The sequence below is a fragment of the Lepisosteus oculatus genome, unplaced genomic scaffold (assembly GCF_040954835.1).
Source record: "Lepisosteus oculatus isolate fLepOcu1 unplaced genomic scaffold, fLepOcu1.hap2 HAP2_SCAFFOLD_39, whole genome shotgun sequence".
NCBI classification, from domain to species: domain Eukaryota; kingdom Metazoa; phylum Chordata; class Actinopteri; order Semionotiformes; family Lepisosteidae; genus Lepisosteus; species Lepisosteus oculatus.
The window spans coordinates 1,152,813-1,169,734 of NW_027167923.1; the positions used below are offsets into that span (position 1 = coordinate 1,152,813).

General features: G+C 49.2%; 10 non-coding genes across 10 annotated transcripts; 5 read left to right on the forward strand and 5 right to left on the reverse strand.

Moving 5' to 3' along the window:
- The first annotated feature begins 43 nt into the window (after nucleotides 1-43).
- trnal-cag (transfer RNA leucine (anticodon CAG)) lies at nucleotides 44-126 on the forward strand. Its single transcript has one exon. It is a non-coding gene; the product is annotated as a tRNA-Leu (tRNA).
- An 832-nt stretch (nucleotides 127-958) lies between these two features.
- Nucleotides 959-1,040, reverse strand: trnas-gga (transfer RNA serine (anticodon GGA)). The gene has a single exon. It is a non-coding gene; the product is annotated as a tRNA-Ser (tRNA).
- Nucleotides 1,041-3,803: 2,763 nt separating this feature from the next.
- Nucleotides 3,804-3,875, reverse strand: trnat-cgu (transfer RNA threonine (anticodon CGU)). Its single transcript has one exon. It is a non-coding gene; the product is annotated as a tRNA-Thr (tRNA).
- Nucleotides 3,876-4,154: 279 nt separating this feature from the next.
- Nucleotides 4,155-4,237, forward strand: trnal-cag (transfer RNA leucine (anticodon CAG)). Its single transcript has one exon. It is a non-coding gene; the product is annotated as a tRNA-Leu (tRNA).
- An 832-nt stretch (nucleotides 4,238-5,069) lies between these two features.
- Nucleotides 5,070-5,151, reverse strand: trnas-gga (transfer RNA serine (anticodon GGA)). Its single transcript has one exon. It is a non-coding gene; the product is annotated as a tRNA-Ser (tRNA).
- Nucleotides 5,152-8,265: 3,114 nt separating this feature from the next.
- Nucleotides 8,266-8,348, forward strand: trnal-cag (transfer RNA leucine (anticodon CAG)). The gene has a single exon. It is a non-coding gene; the product is annotated as a tRNA-Leu (tRNA).
- An 832-nt stretch (nucleotides 8,349-9,180) lies between these two features.
- On the reverse strand, nucleotides 9,181-9,262 carry trnas-gga (transfer RNA serine (anticodon GGA)). The gene has a single exon. It is a non-coding gene; the product is annotated as a tRNA-Ser (tRNA).
- Nucleotides 9,263-12,376: 3,114 nt separating this feature from the next.
- On the forward strand, nucleotides 12,377-12,459 carry trnal-cag (transfer RNA leucine (anticodon CAG)). The gene has a single exon. It is a non-coding gene; the product is annotated as a tRNA-Leu (tRNA).
- Nucleotides 12,460-13,291: 832 nt separating this feature from the next.
- trnas-gga (transfer RNA serine (anticodon GGA)) lies at nucleotides 13,292-13,373 on the reverse strand. The gene has a single exon. It is a non-coding gene; the product is annotated as a tRNA-Ser (tRNA).
- Nucleotides 13,374-16,490: 3,117 nt separating this feature from the next.
- On the forward strand, nucleotides 16,491-16,573 carry trnal-cag (transfer RNA leucine (anticodon CAG)). Its single transcript has one exon. It is a non-coding gene; the product is annotated as a tRNA-Leu (tRNA).
- Nucleotides 16,574-16,922: the final 349 nt, after the last annotated feature.

The following is a 16,922-nucleotide window of genomic DNA, read 5'->3' on the forward strand; positions in this document are numbered from 1 at the left end:
GATCGCGGTGGCTCATCAGACCGCCCCGGGACAGGGGGGCCGCGTCAGGATGGCCGAGCGGTCTAAGGCGCTGCGTTCAGGTCGCAGTCTCCCCTGGAGGCGTGGGTTCGAATCCCACTCCTGACAAAAAGCTTGCTCAGTGCCGTCTCCAGTCGGGTGCAAATGGGTGAAGCAGCCTGCCGCGGGGAACGTGCGCCGATAGGCGTAGGTGTATCCCCTGCCTCTTCCGATTTAGCTCGTGCTCCATAGGATGGAAGCGGATGCTCTGGCTTTTTGACTCGAATATAACCTGATCACAACAGAAGGCCGTGCAGCCCAGTGCTGGTTTAAGAATGCCTCGTGTCTTCAGGCCCCTATTCCTTCAGGTTACCCCTTTGGAATAGTCGTCCGAAAAAGACGGGAAAGTTAAAGCATGTAAGCTCCCACACACTGCGTTAGCATTAGCGGTTGGAATCTGATGGGAGAAAAGCAACCTGGCTCGCCGTCAAGCAATCCATCCCTGGTCTCCCACGTGACAGGCGGGGATACGCACCACTATACTAACGAGGAGCGCTTGCTTGGCGCTTGAAGACACTTCCTCTTGCGGCTACTACTGTTTCCGGTTTCGTCTTTTCTTTTCATTCCTCCCAGAGGAGCGCATGAAAACGTTTCCATCTGCGCCATCCTCACCCCTCCAATGCTATGGTCCCTGCTCCTCCTGGTGCACTGCAAACACTCATTCAGCCGGTTCTTTCAGTTTGAATACTTAGGTCTTCAAAGGCTGGAAGTAGGGCGCAAGACATGCCAATGCCAAAAGCGTGGCAGTGTGCTTCCAGCTGTGAAATGTCACTGGTGGATGTTGAAGACATTACTTCCAAGGCAGCAGGTCCAAGCGATTTAGCGTTTGTACAAGAAGCAGGAAGAGAGAAACGGCACTCCGCCTTTTTCTGGGCAGGCCGAAGCGACAGGAGAAGGGCGCCGTAGTCGGCAGGATTCGAGCCGACGCGGGGAGACCCCAATGGCTTTCCAGCCCATCGCCTTAACCGCTCGGCCACGACTACAGGGAGCGCCGCCGCCGCCGGCTTGCAATCATTTAACACGGAGGGCGAGGCGGCGGCGGTAACCTTTTTCAATGTCGCTCTCCGCTTCCCCCCAAAAACAGCCAAATGACATGCTAGCACTCGGACACCCTTCAGAAGACTGAAGGGTGGCTTAAAGCTGGAAGGATTAGGTCTCCCCGTTCCGACGCGACAATCGAACTTCCTTAGGCAGAGAGAAAGCAACATCGAGGAGCGTCAACAAGACTTTAGAAGCTGCGACACACGCCACTTTCAGTCGCAGACACAGCAGTTTTAAAGGCAGGAATCGCCTTTGCGAACGCCATGAGAAACAGAACGCAAGCTCAGGTCCTGCGGTTTAACAAACAGCCTCGGCTTTCAAGCGACATTTCTTTTCTGGAGCGAATTCACTTTCAACTTCAAGAAATTCACACAACTTGCGAAATACGAAATACAAATCTGGCTCATCGCTGCACAAGAAATACCGCCGGCTGGCAAGAAAATGACAACGGTGTTTTTCCTTAACGAAAAACTTCCCATGGAGAAAAACAACGGCTGTGCGTCTCTGTCGGCTTGATTCAGTTTAATGCAAGTATTCATTCTCCTCCTGGAAAATACAGCTTGCGAAAGATGAAATACAATTCTTGGCTTTTCTGGGTGAGTGCAGAAGAAATCCTGCCGGCTGGCAGAAGAATTCCAGCCTTTTTTACTCTTTAACCACAAACTTGCGAATGATACAAAGCAAGCGGGGTGCGTTTCTGTGCAGCTGTTAACTGAACAGCTGCTGCTTCAAGCCCACCCAGGGCTCATTCCGATTTCAACATCATGCCCCCTGAAGGTAGACTGGATTTCTTTGCGAAGCATTCACCTTTTGGACGTTTCAGGAAAGGTGCGTGTCGATGCCAGACTTGAAAAGCTTTCCATACAAAGAAACAACATAGTGCTTTTGATTGATGGGAAACGGCAAGAGCGGTTTGAGCAGCTCCGGCCTCTCAACCGCTTTACAATGTGATCGGCACCTCGGTAGCCAGTTTAGAAGGCTGAAAAGGATGCTGGAAGCACAGCGACGTTCTAAAACCAGCGCTTGAAAAGCATCTGCATACATAAAATGTCCATTTCCCCAAAGCTGAATCTGCATCTTCAGAAGATTGTCAGCTATACGTTTTCGTTCTTTGTTTCCTTTTTTTACGACAAGCTTTCGAGAAATGAACTGTCTATTGTGATGAAGGCTGCGTTAGAAATTGTGCATCTAGCTTAGTTCAATGAAATCGGGAGGTGCACCTGTCTCAAGCGGATGGCTCTTTGCAGGCACACTACGGAAACCTGCGGGCGCAAGTTGGGAGAAGTGACTCTTGCAGAGTGTTGAGCTTCGAGAAGAGGGCTCCGCTCAGGAAGATATTTCCACATGTTGAAGAGTCGCTTTTCGCCCTTTCTTTCCCACATTTTTCCAGTGCGGTTATTGATCGCGTTCAAAATGTTTTCCCAACGTACGTGTTACCTGCAAAATCACAGTGAAACTGTTATGCCGAAAAGATTCCTAATAGTTATTGTATTAGAATAGCTCTCCAATTTCTTAGCCTTCGTACACGCAATGTTTAAGGAAACGCTAGAGTAAATGAAACTGTAAATAGACAGGAGCTCTTCTTAGTTTTCATACAAGTTATGATGGCTGCAGCTCCTATCTGCGTCCGGGTGACCGGAGCCAAGGGATTATCTGCGGAACCTTTGATTTATCTCTCGGGCAAGGAGCTAGATACGCCCTTTTCATCTCGGTTTGATCACACCTGTGCATTAAAACGCAGTGCTCGGTACCATCGAGGTGTAAGAGGTTCAAGGATGAGCGGGAAACTTTGTTAATAAGGGGACGGGCACCGCCCAACGTGGGGCTCGAACCCACGACCCTGAGATTAAGAGTCTCATGCTCTACCGACTGAGCTAGCCGGGCGCCGGTGGAGCTGGTGGTTAACTTGTCCCTGTTGACGGCAATTTGACAAGGTATACTTCCTGGCTTTTCATCATGTGCTGACCGGATTCGAGAGTAGCACACCCTGTTCTTTGTTGATTACTGTACCTCCAGCAGCGCAAATGTCAGTAATCATTGAAATGTACGACCTACAATCTCCTCAGCATGCCCGCGTGGACTCCTCAGTGATCATCCTTCTACGTTCTGCTGTAGTTTTCATGCAAGTGAAAACCGTGCTCCAAATAACAGCGGCACAGTTGTATCCTGCGGTAAGCATTCTTCTAATTCCATCGTTTTGCTCCAGGTAAAAGGTAGCGCATCATAGTGTTGATATTCCAAGGTTTCAGAGTCCGTATTGGATGGCTTGGATGCAGACATCGCTCAGAGCTCCCAGTATGATTTTCCCGAGTTCAGTTTTGCAGTGTTTTAGTGCTTTACTACTTCCAGTGGGCCTTTGAATGCTCTGCTAAGTAGAGACGTGACATAATTACTAATGCGACCGAGTGTGCTGGCTGTTCCTGGTTCGTAATGATTAACGCGAGAAATCAATATAAACATAACTGCTTCGATTTCGAGGTTCAGTTGAAGCTTTCAAAGAAACTATCAAAGACCTCAGAACAACCGAAGACACATTTGGTCATCTCCGTATTGGTGAAGATTAAAGAGTCCCGCAAGTGTCAAGCTTGCACAAACACACACGAGAGAGAAACTCAGGACAGAATTTAAAGAAAGGGAGATGCAGACTATTTGAAGGCACTTTGCTAACCCAATGGCATGCTTATGAATCGTGCATAGGACACATGTAGCAGAGGATGGTTTCGATCCATCGACCTCTGGGTTACGGGCCCAGCACGCTTCCGCTGCGCCACTCTGCTGACGGCCGCTCTGCGTGTGGCGCAACACTGCTCTTTTTATTTCCTACATAAGTGATGAAAGAGTTGAAAGTTTCAACGACAAACGCAGACGTCACTTTGAGCGCTTGGTGTTGTAGCACAAATCATCACATGCTGCTCTACACTGGATTATAAAAGCCGACACATTTTCCAAACATTTTAATGCTGGAGTCACACTGTAGTATTAATAACAGTGCGATACTCGAGGAGCGTAGTGGGATCGCGGTGGCTCATCAGACCGCCCCGGGACAGGGGGCCCGCGTCAGGATGGCCGAGCGGTCTAAGGCGCTGCGTTCAGGTCGCAGTCTCCCCTGGAGGCGTGGGTTCGAATCCCACTCCTGACAAAAAGCTTGCTCAGTGCTGTCTCCAGTCGGGTGCAAATGGGTGAAGCAGCCTGCCGCGGGGAACGTGCGCCGATAGGCGTAGGTGTATCCCCTGCCTCTTCCGATTTAGCTCGTGCTCCATAGGATGGAAGCGGATGCTCTGGCTTTTTGACTCGAATATAACCTGATCACAACAGAAGGCCGTGCAGCCCAGTGCTGGTTTAAGAATGCCTCGTGTCTTCAGGCCCCTATTCCTTCAGGTTACCCCTTTGGAATAGTCGTCCGAAAAAGACGGGAAAGTTAAAGCATGTAAGCTCCCACACACTGCGTTAGCATTAGCGGTTGGAATCTGATGGGAGAAAAGCAACCTGGCTCGCCGTCAAGCAATCCATCCCTGGTCTCCCACGTGACAGGCGGGGATACGCACCACTATACTAACGAGGAGCGCTTGCTTGGCGCTTGAAGACACTTCCTCTTGCGGCTACTACTGTTTCCGGTTTCGTCTTTTCTTTTCATTCCTCCCAGAGGAGCGCATGAAAACGTTTCCATCTGCGCCATCCTCACCCCTCCAATGCTATGGTCCCTGCTCCTCCTGGTGCACTGCAAACACTCATTCAGCCGGTTCTTTCAGTTTGAATACTTAGGTCTTCAAAGGCTGGAAGTAGGGCGCAAGACATGCCAATGCCAAAAGCGTGGCAGTGTGCTTCCAGCTGTGAAATGTCACTGGTGGATGTTGAAGACATTACTTCCAAGGCAGCAGGTCCAAGCGATTTAGCGTTTGTACAAGAAGCAGGAAGAGAGAAACGGCACTCCGCCTTTTTCTGGGCAGGCCGAAGCGACAGGAGAAGGGCGCCGTAGTCGGCAGGATTCGAGCCGACGCGGGGAGACCCCAATGGCTTTCCAGCCCATCGCCTTAACCGCTCGGCCACGACTACAGGGAGCGCCGCCGCCGCCGGCTTGCAATCATTTAACACGGAGGGCGAGGCGGCGGCGGTAACCTTTTTCAATGTCGCTCTCCGCTTCCCCCCAAAAACAGCCAAATGACATGCTAGCACTCGGACACCCTTCAGAAGACTGAAGGGTGGCTTAAAGCTGGAAGGATTAGGTCTCCCCGTTCCGACGCGACAATCGAACTTCCTTAGGCAGAGAGAAAGCAACATCGAGGAGCGTCAACAAGACTTTAGAAGCTGCGACACACGCCACTTTCAGTCGCAGACACAGCAGTTTTAAAGGCAGGAATCGCCTTTGCGAACGCCATGAGAAACAGAACGCAAGCTCAGGTCCTGCGGTTTAACAAACAGCCTCGGCTTTCAAGCGACATTTCTTTTCTGGAGCGAATTCACTTTCAACTTCAAGAAATTCACACAACTTGCGAAATACGAAATACAAATCTGGCTCATCGCTGCACAAGAAATACCGCCGGCTGGCAAGAAAATGACAACGGTGTTTTTCCTTAACGAAAAACTTCCCATGGAGAAAAACAACGGCTGTGCGTCTCTGTCGGCTTGATTCAGTTTAATGCAAGTATTCATTCTCCTCCTGGAAAATACAGCTTGCGAAAGATGAAATACAATTCTTGGCTTTTCTGGGTGAGTGCAGAAGAAATCCTGCCGGCTGGCAGAAGAATTCCAGCCTTTTTTACTCTTTAACCACAAACTTGCGAATGATACAAAGCAAGCGGGGTGCGTTTCTGTGCAGCTGTTAACTGAACAGCTGCTGCTTCAAGCCCACCCAGGGCTCATTCCGATTTCAACATCATGCCCCCTGAAGGTAGACTGGATTTCTTTGCGAAGCATTCACCTTTTGGACGTTTCAGGAAAGGTGCGTGTCGATGCCAGACTTGAAAAGCTTTCCATACAAAGAAACAACATAGTGCTTTTGATTGATGGGAAACGGCAAGAGCGGTTTGAGCAGCTCCGGCCTCTCAACCGCTTTACAATGTGATCGGCACCTCGGTAGCCAGTTTAGAAGGCTGAAAAGGATGCTGGAAGCACAGCGACGTTCTAAAACCAGCGCTTGAAAAGCATCTGCATACATAAAATGTCCATTTCCCCAAAGCTGAATCTGCATCTTCAGAAGATTGTCAGCTATACGTTTTCGTTCTTTGTTTCCTTTTTTTACGACAAGCTTTCGAGAAATGAACTGTCTATTGTGATGAAGGCTGCGTTAGAAATTGTGCATCTAGCTTAGTTCAATGAAATCGGGAGGTGCACCTGTCTCAAGCGGATGGCTCTTTGCAGGCACACTACGGAAACCTGCGGGCGCAAGTTGGGAGAAGTGACTCTTGCAGAGTGTTGAGCTTCGAGAAGAGGGCTCCGCTCAGGAAGATATTTCCACATGTTGAAGAGTCGCTTTTCGCCCTTTCTTTCCCACATTTTTCCAGTGCGGTTATTGATCGCGTTCAAAATGTTTTCCCAACGTACGTGTTACCTGCAAAATCACAGTGAAACTGTTATGCCGAAAAGATTCCTAATAGTTATTGTATTAGAATAGCTCTCCAATTTCTTAGCCTTCGTACACGCAATGTTTAAGGAAACGCTAGAGTAAATGAAACTGTAAATAGACAGGAGCTCTTCTTAGTTTTCATACAAGTTATGATGGCTGCAGCTCCTATCTGCGTCCGGGTGACCGGAGCCAAGGGATTATCTGCGGAACCTTTGATTTATCTCTCGGGCAAGGAGCTAGATACGCCCTTTTCATCTCGGTTTGATCACACCTGTGCATTAAAACGCAGTGCTCGGTACCATCGAGGTGTAAGAGGTTCAAGGATGAGCGGGAAACTTTGTTAATAAGGAGACGGGCACCGCCCAACGTGGGGCTCGAACCCACGACCCTGAGATTAAGAGTCTCATGCTCTACCGACTGAGCTAGCCGGGCGCCGGTGGAGCTGGTGGTTAACTTGTCCCTGTTGACGGCAATTTGACAAGGTATACTTCCTGGCTTTTCATCATGTGCTGACCGGATTCGAGAGTAGCACATCCTGTTCTTTGTTGATTACTGTACCTCCAGCAGCGCAAATGTCAGTAATCATTGAAATGTACGACCTACAATCTCCTCAGCATGCCCGCGTGGACTCCTCAGTGATCATCCTTCTACGTTCTGCTGTAGTTTTCATGCAAGTGAAAACCGTGCTCCAAATAACAGCGGCACAGTTGTATCCTGCGGTAAGCATTCTTCTAATTCCATCGTTTTGCTCCAGGTAAAAGGTAGCGCATCATAGTGTTGATATTCCAAGGTTTCAGAGTCCGTATTGGATGGCTTGGATGCAGACATCGCTCAGAGCTCCCAGTATGATTTTCCCGAGTTCAGTTTTGCAGTGTTTTAGTGCTTTACTACTTCCAGTGGGCCTTTGAATGCTCTGCTAAGTAGAGACGTGACATAATTACTAATGCGACCGAGTGTGCTGGCTGTTCCTGGTTCGTAATGATTAACGCGAGAAATCAATATAAACATAACTGCTTCGATTTCGAGGTTCAGTTGAAGCTTTCAAAGAAACTATCAAAGACCTCAGAACAACCGAAGACACATTTGGTCATCTCCGTATTGGTGAAGATTAAAGAGTCCCGCAAGTGTCAAGCTTGCACAAACACACACGAGAGAGAAACTCAGGACAGAATTTAAAGAAAGGGAGATGCAGACTATTTGAAGGCACTTTGCTAACCCAATGGCATGCTTATGAATCGTGCATAGGACACATGTAGCAGAGGATGGTTTCGATCCATCGACCTCTGGGTTATGGGCCCAGCACGCTTCCGCTGCGCCACTCTGCTGACGGACGCTCTGCGTGTGGCGCACAACTGCTCTTTTTATTTCCTACATAAGTGATGAAAGAGTTGAAAGTTTCAACGACAAACGCAGACGTCACTTTGAGCGCTTGGTGTTGTAGCACAAATCATCACATGCTGCTCTACACTGGATTATAAAAGCCGACACATTTTCCAAACATTTTAATGCTGGAGTCACACTGTAGTATTAATAACAGTGCGATACTCGAGGAGCGTAGTGGGATCGCGGTGGCTCATCAGACCGCCCCGGGACAGGGGGCCCGCGTCAGGATGGCCGAGCGGTCTAAGGCGCTGCGTTCAGGTCGCAGTCTCCCCTGGAGGCGTGGGTTCGAATCCCACTCCTGACAAAAAGCTTGCTCAGTGCCGTCTCCAGTCGGGTGCAAATGGGTGAAGCAGCCTGCCGCGGGGAACGTGCGCCGATAGGCGTAGGTGTATCCCCTGCCTCTTCCGATTTAGCTCGTGCTCCATAGGATGGAAGCGGATGCTCTGGCTTTTTGACTCGAATATAACCTGATCACAACAGAAGGCCGTGCAGCCCAGTGCTGGTTTAAGAATGCCTCGTGTCTTCAGGCCCCTATTCCTTCAGGTTACCCCTTTGGAATAGTCGTCCGAAAAAGACGGGAAAGTTAAAGCATGTAAGCTCCCACACACTGCGTTAGCATTAGCGGTTGGAATCTGATGGGAGAAAAGCAACCTGGCTCGCCGTCAAGCAATCCATCCCTGGTCTCCCACGTGACAGGCGGGGATACGCACCACTATACTAACGAGGAGCGCTTGCTTGGCGCTTGAAGACACTTCCTCTTGCGGCTACTACTGTTTCCGGTTTCGTCTTTTCTTTTCATTCCTCCCAGAGGAGCGCATGAAAACGTTTCCATCTGCGCCATCCTCACCCCTCCAATGCTATGGTCCCTGCTCCTCCTGGTGCACTGCAAACACTCATTCAGCCGGTTCTTTCAGTTTGAATACTTAGGTCTTCAAAGGCTGGAAGTAGGGCGCAAGACATGCCAATGCCAAAAGCGTGGCAGTGTGCTTCCAGCTGTGAAATGTCACTGGTGGATGTTGAAGACATTACTTCCAAGGCAGCAGGTCCAAGCGATTTAGCGTTTGTACAAGAAGCAGGAAGAGAGAAACGGCACTCCGCCTTTTTCTGGGCAGGCCGAAGCGACAGGAGAAGGGCGCCGTAGTCGGCAGGATTCGAGCCGACGCGGGGAGACCCCAATGGCTTTCCAGCCCATCGCCTTAACCGCTCGGCCACGACTACAGGGAGCGCCGCCGCCGCCGGCTTGCAATCATTTAACACGGAGGGCGAGGCGGCGGCGGTAACCTTTTTCAATGTCGCTCTCCGCTTCCCCCCAAAAACAGCCAAATGACATGCTAGCACTCGGACACCCTTCAGAAGACTGAAGGGTGGCTTAAAGCTGGAAGGATTAGGTCTCCCCGTTCCGACGCGACAATCGAACTTCCTTAGGCAGAGAGAAAGCAACATCGAGGAGCGTCAACAAGACTTTAGAAGCTGCGACACACGCCACTTTCAGTCGCAGACACAGCAGTTTTAAAGGCAGGAATCGCCTTTGCGAACGCCATGAGAAACAGAACGCAAGCTCAGGTCCTGCGGTTTAACAAACAGCCTCGGCTTTCAAGCGACATTTCTTTTCTGGAGCGAATTCACTTTCAACTTCAAGAAATTCACACAACTTGCGAAATACGAAATACAAATCTGGCTCATCGCTGCACAAGAAATACCGCCGGCTGGCAAGAAAATGACAACGGTGTTTTTCCTTAACGAAAAACTTCCCATGGAGAAAAACAACGGCTGTGCGTCTCTGTCGGCTTGATTCAGTTTAATGCAAGTATTCATTCTCCTCCTGGAAAATACAGCTTGCGAAAGATGAAATACAATTCTTGGCTTTTCTGGGTGAGTGCAGAAGAAATCCTGCCGGCTGGCAGAAGAATTCCAGCCTTTTTTACTCTTTAACCACAAACTTGCGAATGATACAAAGCAAGCGGGGTGCGTTTCTGTGCAGCTGTTAACTGAACAGCTGCTGCTTCAAGCCCACCCAGGGCTCATTCCGATTTCAACATCATGCCCCCTGAAGGTAGACTGGATTTCTTTGCGAAGCATTCACCTTTTGGACGTTTCAGGAAAGGTGCGTGTCGATGCCAGACTTGAAAAGCTTTCCATACAAAGAAACAACATAGTGCTTTTGATTGATGGGAAACGGCAAGAGCGGTTTGAGCAGCTCCGGCCTCTCAACCGCTTTACAATGTGATCGGCACCTCGGTAGCCAGTTTAGAAGGCTGAAAAGGATGCTGGAAGCACAGCGACGTTCTAAAACCAGCGCTTGAAAAGCATCTGCATACATAAAATGTCCATTTCCCCAAAGCTGAATCTGCATCTTCAGAAGATTGTCAGCTATACGTTTTCGTTCTTTGTTTCCTTTTTTTACGACAAGCTTTCGAGAAATGAACTGTCTATTGTGATGAAGGCTGCGTTAGAAATTGTGCATCTAGCTTAGTTCAATGAAATCGGGAGGTGCACCTGTCTCAAGCGGATGGCTCTTTGCAGGCACACTACGGAAACCTGCGGGCGCAAGTTGGGAGAAGTGACTCTTGCAGAGTGTTGAGCTTCGAGAAGAGGGCTCCGCTCAGGAAGATATTTCCACATGTTGAAGAGTCGCTTTTCGCCCTTTCTTTCCCACATTTTTCCAGTGCGGTTATTGATCGCGTTCAAAATGTTTTCCCAACGTACGTGTTACCTGCAAAATCACAGTGAAACTGTTATGCCGAAAAGATTCCTAATAGTTATTGTATTAGAATAGCTCTCCAATTTCTTAGCCTTCGTACACGCAATGTTTAAGGAAACGCTAGAGTAAATGAAACTGTAAATAGACAGGAGCTCTTCTTAGTTTTCATACAAGTTATGATGGCTGCAGCTCCTATCTGCGTCCGGGTGACCGGAGCCAAGGGATTATCTGCGGAACCTTTGATTTATCTCTCGGGCAAGGAGCTAGATACGCCCTTTTCATCTCGGTTTGATCACACCTGTGCATTAAAACGCAGTGCTCGGTACCATCGAGGTGTAAGAGGTTCAAGGATGAGCGGGAAACTTTGTTAATAAGGAGACGGGCACCGCCCAACGTGGGGCTCGAACCCACGACCCTGAGATTAAGAGTCTCATGCTCTACCGACTGAGCTAGCCGGGCGCCGGTGGAGCTGGTGGTTAACTTGTCCCTGTTGACGGCAATTTGACAAGGTATACTTCCTGGCTTTTCATCATGTGCTGACCGGATTCGAGAGTAGCACACCCTGTTCTTTGTTGATTACTGTACCTCCAGCAGCGCAAATGTCAGTAATCATTGAAATGTACGACCTACAATCTCCTCAGCATGCCCGCGTGGACTCCTCAGTGATCATCCTTCTACGTTCTGCTGTAGTTTTCATGCAAGTGAAAACCGTGCTCCAAATAACAGCGGCACAGTTGTATCCTGCGGTAAGCATTCTTCTAATTCCATCGTTTTGCTCCAGGTAAAAGGTAGCGCATCATAGTGTTGATATTCCAAGGTTTCAGAGTCCGTATTGGATGGCTTGGATGCAGACATCGCTCAGAGCTCCCAGTATGATTTTCCCGAGTTCAGTTTTGCAGTGTTTTAGTGCTTTACTACTTCCAGTGGGCCTTTGAATGCTCTGCTAAGTAGAGACGTGACATAATTACTAATGCGACCGAGTGTGCTGGCTGTTCCTGGTTCGTAATGATTAACGCGAGAAATCAATATAAACATAACTGCTTCGATTTCGAGGTTCAGTTGAAGCTTTCAAAGAAACTATCAAAGACCTCAGAACAACCGAAGACACATTTGGTCATCTCCGTATTGGTGAAGATTAAAGAGTCCCGCAAGTGTCAAGCTTGCACAAACACACACGAGAGAGAAACTCAGGACAGAATTTAAAGAAAGGGAGATGCAGACTATTTGAAGGCACTTTGCTAACCCAATGGCATGCTTATGAATCGTGCATAGGACACATGTAGCAGAGGATGGTTTCGATCCATCGACCTCTGGGTTATGGGCCCAGCACGCTTCCGCTGCGCCACTCTGCTGACGGCCGCTCTGCGTGTGGCGCAACACTGCTCTTTTTATTTCCTACATAAGTGATGAAAGAGTTGAAAGTTTCAACGACAAACGCAGACGTCACTTTGAGCGCTTGGTGTTGTAGCACAAATCATCACATGCTGCTCTACACTGGATTATAAAAGCCGACACATTTTCCAAACATTTTAATGCTGGAGTCACACTGTAGTATTAATAACAGTGCGATACTCGAGGAGCGTAGTGGGATCGCGGTGGCTCATCAGACCGCCCCGGGACAGGGGGCCCGCGTCAGGATGGCCGAGCGGTCTAAGGCGCTGCGTTCAGGTCGCAGTCTCCCCTGGAGGCGTGGGTTCGAATCCCACTCCTGACAAAAAGCTTGCTCAGTGCTGTCTCCAGTCGGGTGCAAATGGGTGAAGCAGCCTGCCGCGGGGAACGTGCGCCGATAGGCGTAGGTGTATCCCCTGCCTCTTCCGATTTAGCTCGTGCTCCATAGGATGGAAGCGGATGCTCTGGCTTTTTGACTCGAATATAACCTGATCACAACAGAAGGCCGTGCAGCCCAGTGCTGGTTTAAGAATGCCTCGTGTCTTCAGGCCCCTATTCCTTCAGGTTACCCCTTTGGAATAGTCGTCCGAAAAAGACGGGAAAGTTAAAGCATGTAAGCTCCCACACACTGCGTTAGCATTAGCGGTTGGAATCTGATGGGAGAAAAGCAACCTGGCTCGCCGTCAAGCAATCCATCCCTGGTCTCCCACGTGACAGGCGGGGATACGCACCACTATACTAACGAGGAGCGCTTGCTTGGCGCTTGAAGACACTTCCTCTTGCGGCTACTACTGTTTCCGGTTTCGTCTTTTCTTTTCATTCCTCCCAGAGGAGCGCATGAAAACGTTTCCATCTGCGCCATCCTCACCCCTCCAATGCTATGGTCCCTGCTCCTCCTGGTGCACTGCAAACACTCATTCAGCCGGTTCTTTCAGTTTGAATACTTAGGTCTTCAAAGGCTGGAAGTAGGGCGCAAGACATGCCAATGCCAAAAGCGTGGCAGTGTGCTTCCAGCTGTGAAATGTCACTGGTGGATGTTGAAGACATTACTTCCAAGGCAGCAGGTCCAAGCGATTTAGCGTTTGTACAAGAAGCAGGAAGAGAGAAACGGCACTCCGCCTTTTTCTGGGCAGGCCGAAGCGACAGGAGAAGGGCGCCGTAGTCGGCAGGATTCGAGCCGACGCGGGGAGACCCCAATGGCTTTCCAGCCCATCGCCTTAACCGCTCGGCCACGACTACAGGGAGCGCCGCCGCCGCCGGCTTGCAATCATTTAACACGGAGGGCGAGGCGGCGGCGGTAACCTTTTTCAATGTCGCTCTCCGCTTCCCCCCAAAAACAGCCAAATGACATGCTAGCACTCGGACACCCTTCAGAAGACTGAAGGGTGGCTTAAAGCTGGAAGGATTAGGTCTCCCCGTTCCGACGCGACAATCGAACTTCCTTAGGCAGAGAGAAAGCAACATCGAGGAGCGTCAACAAGACTTTAGAAGCTGCGACACACGCCACTTTCAGTCGCAGACACAGCAGTTTTAAAGGCAGGAATCGCCTTTGCGAACGCCATGAGAAACAGAACGCAAGCTCAGGTCCTGCGGTTTAACAAACAGCCTCGGCTTTCAAGCGACATTTCTTTTCTGGAGCGAATTCACTTTCAACTTCAAGAAATTCACACAACTTGCGAAATACGAAATACAAATCTGGCTCATCGCTGCACAAGAAATACCGCCGGCTGGCAAGAAAATGACAACGGTGTTTTTCCTTAACGAAAAACTTCCCATGGAGAAAAACAACGGCTGTGCGTCTCTGTCGGCTTGATTCAGTTTAATGCAAGTATTCATTCTCCTCCTGGAAAATACAGCTTGCGAAAGATGAAATACAATTCTTGGCTTTTCTGGGTGAGTGCAGAAGAAATCCTGCCGGCTGGCAGAAGAATTCCAGCCTTTTTTACTCTTTAACCACAAACTTGCGAATGATACAAAGCAAGCGGGGTGCGTTTCTGTGCAGCTGTTAACTGAACAGCTGCTGCTTCAAGCCCACCCAGGGCTCATTCCGATTTCAACATCATGCCCCCTGAAGGTAGACTGGATTTCTTTGCGAAGCATTCACCTTTTGGACGTTTCAGGAAAGGTGCGTGTCGATGCCAGACTTGAAAAGCTTTCCATACAAAGAAACAACATAGTGCTTTTGATTGATGGGAAACGGCAAGAGCGGTTTGAGCAGCTCCGGCCTCTCAACCGCTTTACAATGTGATCGGCACCTCGGTAGCCAGTTTAGAAGGCTGAAAAGGATGCTGGAAGCACAGCGACGTTCTAAAACCAGCGCTTGAAAAGCATCTGCATACATAAAATGTCCATTTCCCCAAAGCTGAATCTGCATCTTCAGAAGATTGTCAGCTATACGTTTTCGTTCTTTGTTTCCTTTTTTTACGACAAGCTTTCGAGAAATGAACTGTCTATTGTGATGAAGGCTGCGTTAGAAATTGTGCATCTAGTTCATTAGTTCAATGAAATCGGGAGGTGCACCTGTCTCAAGCGGATGGCTCTTTGCAGGCACACTACGGAAACCTGCGGGCGCAAGTTGGGAGAAGTGACTCTTGCACAGTGTTGAGCTTCGAGAAGAGGGCTCCGCTCAGGAAGATATTTCCACATGTTGAAGAGTCGCTTTTCGCCCTTTCTTTCCCACATTTTTCCAGTGCGGTTATTGATCGCGTTCAAAATGTTTTCCCAACGTACGTGTTACCTGCAAAATCACAGTGAAACTGTTATGCCGAAAAGATTCCTAATAGTTATTGTATTAGAATAGCTCTCCAATTTCTTAGCCTTCGTACACGCAATGTTTAAGGAAACGCTAGAGTAAATGAAACTGTAAATAGACAGGAGCTCTTCTTAGTTTTCATACAAGTTATGATGGCTGCAGCTCCTATCTGCGTCCGGGTGACCGGAGCCAAGGGATTATCTGCGGAACCTTTGATTTATCTCTCGGGCAAGGAGCTAGATACGCCCTTTTCATCTCGGTTTGATCACACCTGTGCATTAAAACGCAGTGCTCGGTACCATCGAGGTGTAAGAGGTTCAAGGATGAGCGGGAAACTTTGTTAATAAGGAGACGGGCACCGCCCAACGTGGGGCTCGAACCCACGACCCTGAGATTAAGAGTCTCATGCTCTACCGACTGAGCTAGCCGGGCGCCGGTGGAGCTGGTGGTTAACTTGTCCCTGTTGACGGCAATTTGACAAGGTATACTTCCTGGCTTTTCATCATGTGCTGACCGGATTCGAGAGTAGCACACCCTGTTCTTTGTTGATTACTGTACCTCCAGCAGCGCAAATGTCAGTAATCATTGAAATGTACGACCTACAATCTCCTCAGCATGCCCGCGTGGACTCCTCAGTGATCATCCTTCTACGTTCTGCTGTAGTTTTCATGCAAGTGAAAACCGTGCTCCAAATAACAGCGGCACAGTTGTATCCTGCGGTAAGCATTCTTCTAATTCCATCGTTTTGCTCCAGGTAAAAGGTAGCGCATCATAGTGTTGATATTCCAAGGTTTCAGAGTCCGTATTGGATGGCTTGGATGCAGACATCGCTCAGAGCTCCCAGTATGATTTTCCCGAGTTCAGTTTTGCAGTGTTTTAGTGCTTTACTACTTCCAGTGGGCCTTTGAATGCTCTGCTAAGTAGAGACGTGACATAATTACTAATGCGACCGAGTGTGCTGGCTGTTCCTGGTTCGTAATGATTAACGCGAGAAATCAATATAAACATAACTGCTTCGATTTCGAGGTTCAGTTGAAGCTTTCAAAGAAACTATCAAAGACCTCAGAACAACCGAAGACACATTTGGTCATCTCCGTATTGGTGAAGATTAAAGAGTCCCGCAAGTGTCAAGCTTGCACAAACACACACGAGAGAGAAACTCAGGACAGAATTTAAAGAAAGGGAGATGCAGACTATTTGAAGGCACTTTGCTAACCCAATGGCATGCTTATGAATCGTGCATAGGACACATGTAGCAGAGGATGGTTTCGATCCATCGACCTCTGGGTTATGGGCCCAGCACGCTTCCGCTGCGCCACTCTGCTGACGGCCGCTCTGCGTGTGGCGCACAACTGCTCTTTTTATTTCCTACATAAGTGATGAAAGAGTTGAAAGTTTCAACGACAAACGCAGACGTCACTTTGAGCGCTTGGTGTTGTAGCACAAATCATCACATGCTGCTCTACACTGGATTATAAAAGCCGACACATTTTCCAAACATTTTAATGCTGGAGTCACACTGTAGTATTAATAACAGTGCGATACTCGAGGAGCGTAGTGGGATCGCGGTGGCTCATCAGACCGCCCCGGGACAGGGGGCCCGCGTCAGGATGGCCGAGCGGTCTAAGGCGCTGCGTTCAGGTCGCAGTCTCCCCTGGAGGCGTGGGTTCGAATCCCACTCCTGACAAAAAGCTTGCTCAGTGCCGTCTCCAGTCGGGTGCAAATGGGTGAAGCAGCCTGCCGCGGGGAACGTGCGCCGATAGGCGTAGGTGTATCCCCTGCCTCTTCCGATTTAGCTCGTGCTCCATAGGATGGAAGCGGATGCTCTGGCTTTTTGACTCGAATATAACCTGATCACAACAGAAGGCCGTGCAGCCCAGTGCTGGTTTAAGAATGCCTCGTGTCTTCAGGCCCCTATTCCTTCAGGTTACCCCTTTGGAATAGTCGTCCGAAAAAGACGGGAAAGTTAAAGCATGTAAGCTCCCACACACTGCGTTAGCATTAGCGGTTGGAATCTGATGGGAGAAAAGCAACCT